At 43.3% G+C, this 3,609-nt stretch overlaps 1 long non-coding RNA gene across 1 annotated transcript; it reads right to left on the bottom strand.

The window, feature by feature from the left end:
* Nucleotides 1-1,388: 1,388 nt before the first annotated feature.
* LOC108552538 (uncharacterized) lies at nt 1,389-2,236 on the bottom strand. Its single transcript, XR_001890559.1, has 3 exons — nt 2,187-2,236; nt 1,991-2,101; nt 1,389-1,736 (listed from the first exon to the last, which is right to left on the bottom strand). It is a non-coding gene; the product is annotated as an uncharacterized LOC108552538 (long non-coding RNA).
* Nucleotides 2,237-3,609: the final 1,373 nt, after the last annotated feature.

Raw genomic sequence — 3,609 nt, 5'->3', positions numbered from 1 at the left:
TAGGAATTTTACTAGTACCAGACGCGACAGATGGGACCTTGTGACAGACCCAACAAGCGACGGACGGACATCACTTATAAATCACGTCATTGACCATCAGAAATCGGCTCCTTGACAGTTTCCTACTCCTTAGCCAAAGGTCCTTATGTCACACCCTCTGTCCAATTAAAACTCTTTACCTTTCCACCACCAACGTCTATTTTACCCAATCAGAACTAAACTAGAGAAAACTCCGGACCGAACACGACGAGACAGGACATACAGCAAAATCGAGAAGTCAGTTCGTCTTCGGCACCAATCCTTCAAACATCTAAATTGCATACAAATACGTGTTCAAATACGTGTGTCAAACGCGTGTTCGAAACGGTACTCCGTTAACGTCTACATTATAACTATTCTACGCTTTTCTGTAAATAAACACTCTCTTTGACCACACACATTCTGGATCCCTATTGTCGCAACTAGTCACGCAATATTAAATTGGCGCGTGATAAGCGTTCTTGGAAATCGAAGAGATTCGATACCGTAGGACGCTACACGATGAGTGGTGGAAAAGTAGAACGATATCGAGGGAACCAGTGAGGCTGAGCTGAGTGTAATATCGAGCCATTCCGCGGCGGGAGATAAGAGCGAGCTCTTCATTACCGCCGATTTCCAAAAATCAGACAAATATTCTGACTTCTGGTTGGGGAGTGTACCATATATTATAATTAATAAGAGTTGATAAACTATCATTATATTCAGTGAATGATACCCCGTGTATTATTCCAGGGGCTGAGACACCTTACAATCTTAGCTGCACTGTCGTATAATAAATACAGGTAATTAACCTTCTTATAGTAACCACGACCGCGTAGGACAGTTTTCCCTGCGGCTCACGCAGGTGCCGCTCTGGCCCGGGCTTTGCGGGTTAACCCTATCGGGTTAATAGTTAAATGATATTGGTTGCTCCGCGGGGGGTTCTTAACTGCCCCACACAACGCTTCGCAGCAAAGGATACAGAAAAGAAGGTGAGAAAGATAACTACATATATATAAGAAGGAAACGGGTATAAAGGAAGCGGACAAAGGCCGGGACAGGCGAGTGTTGAAAATAAGATCTTCTCAATTCTAACTCTCGAACACACGATCCTCTATTCGCTACGTCTCGACTACGTACAATCTGCCTCGCCCGCGCCCTTGCACCTTTATTTAAAGTCAAAACTCTCTCTTCATACACAGATTTGATTCTTTCTCGATCACTCGATACAGTCATAGATATCCCGTCAAAATGATTCTTTCGCGCTATCGTTTGTTCTTTCGTCCGCATTCTAAATATCGTCCTGAACGCCTGAGTCGAAAATGATGCCGCTGTTTATTATTCGAGAAACGGTCCGAGCGTTCCCATGCATTCTCTTAGAAGTAAGATCGCACACCCATTCGTCCCGCTGCTGCCCTTAATACTTTGTTAGTGTCCTTCACCGCTCGCCGTCCTTCATTAATAAAACAATCCAACATCGTAACCTGGAGAGGGAATGTTTCCTGAAGGCTTTGGATTGCTACAAAAGAGCAAGAAATGAAATATTGTATATCGATGAGGCGTGGATGGTCAATACACTTCTCCCTCGGAACGTGTTGGCTGAATAGGGAAGAAATGGGCACATTGCTGTTGGATGACCAACGGGAATCCATTGATTCTCAGTCACTCAAAGAACACCTAGTTTGATAAATGCAGGCGCCCAACGTCAGTTAAAACAACTGTTGAAAATAAGTTTCGTCTTAACGTATCGAATACACAAAAATCAATCTCTTAGGAGAAATAGATGGAGAACGCGTGAAGTGTTTGCTTCACGCGTTAGATAAGAATTAGGGGACCAGGGCGAGTTGCAAACGCATACCCTTTCTTAACCCTCTAGTTTTTTCTCCCCATACGAACAATTAATACATAAGATATATCTTCCTAAGAACAGAATAAAGATAATTATAAAAAAAAGATAGTTATTTCTCTTTACCCATAATCCCAATAGCGTGAAATGCAAGATGTTGATGTTAAGAGCTTCAGGATCGTCTAGGTCTTCGTGGTGTTCATTATTCGAAGCTTCAGCTTCAGCGGGGATGTAACCCTAAAAACGATTGCGGATGTTAATCCTACCCCGCCACCTTATAACAATATTTAGATAAGATAACTATTCAATATATAAGACCAACCGAAACCGCTCAGCTTCAGATCTCACCCAACGCTCAAATTATACGAGTCCGAAGTTAAACGTATCACTGCCGAACGTGGCATAACACAACATATCGTGCGACGACCACCATTTCTGGCATGCCCAGAGTCGAGCAGAGATTTGTAGAGCCAAGTAGAGCGCAGAAATCCGCCAAATAGCAATGGTGAAATAAAGTTTATTATTAACAACGATCTCCACATCTACTTTGCGTTATAAGTCCTACCTTTGCAATTAGTGTTATGCGCATTTCTTGTGAAACCTGGGTACAGAACAATAAAGGGAATCGAGTTGCTAACGCTACGGCTTGACGAGTCGCATTTGTCTTTTTTATCACCATCGCGTAGAAATTACGTGACAGGGACGAGCGTGACAGGATATGGAAAAGTCACGGGCTCGCTTCGCAGTTGCGATCGGTGTCTACGTCGGCGGGATGTTGTTTCGAAGACATTGGTGATGGAACCACCGTCAACGGATCTGTCTAGGGATCGGGACGGGGGACAGAGTGTCGCCGATATCGTACTCCACGTAAATGTCCCTAGCCCAGACTATAATCACAGACACCATGAGATGCCTCGTCATGGTTGCGCATCAAGAGACACGCATCATTTTCAGAACCACCTCGTTCTCCGGGTCCCTTCCTCCAAGAAAGCCGACGACAAACCTAACCTAGCCTCATGGTTGCGCATCAAGAGACACGCATCATTTTCAGAACCACCTCGTTCTCCGGGTCCCTTCCTAGCTGCGATATCGCATTCAGTTGGTGAAAGGTTGATCGTTTGTCGGGTTATGACTAACAATAAGAACAAAGTAGGAACAATCCTAGTTTGATGATATCAAAATTAATTTAACGTACTTTCAGAATATCGAAGTTAATTTAATATTCTGAACATTTCTGGACATTTCATTTCTTCTACCATTTTGGATATATGGAGATGTTATGCACGTTTCAACGTGCATAAGGTAAAAGCGGAAGAGAAAACAAAATTAGGTGTTCTGTGTATGATCACTAAGTGCTTATTGGAGTATGCGTCCTCGTTGCGAGATGTCAATACGTAAGTGTGAGCGGTAAGTGGCAATGCCTTACGGGGCAGGGCAAAGTGTGGAAAATAGCCAGGCAATTCGAATTTTCGGTACGAGAATCTAGAATAAAACTATGTCCTGAATGCGTTCGCCTTTATCCCGACTTTTTTAATTAAAGATGGTTGTATTTTCACATTAACACGATGAGCAAGGTGTCAGTCCATGGGGACTGAAAGTGAATTTTCGTAGTATCTGTATGCAGCCGCTTTAATACATTCTGGCCAAAACTTCCTTGTGACCCTTGCTTTGCTTAGCAAGCACCTGGTCATATTCATAATTGACCTGTTAAACCTCTTCGCCGTTCCATTTAACTCATGCATATG

This window comes from Eufriesea mexicana, unplaced genomic scaffold (genome assembly GCF_001483705.2).
Source record: "Eufriesea mexicana isolate 0111107269 unplaced genomic scaffold, ASM148370v2 scaffold7022, whole genome shotgun sequence".
In the NCBI taxonomy this organism is placed as follows: domain Eukaryota; kingdom Metazoa; phylum Arthropoda; class Insecta; order Hymenoptera; family Apidae; genus Eufriesea; species Eufriesea mexicana.
Note: the sequence above shows the minus strand (reverse complement) of the source record. Positions and strands in the feature narration are given on the sequence as shown.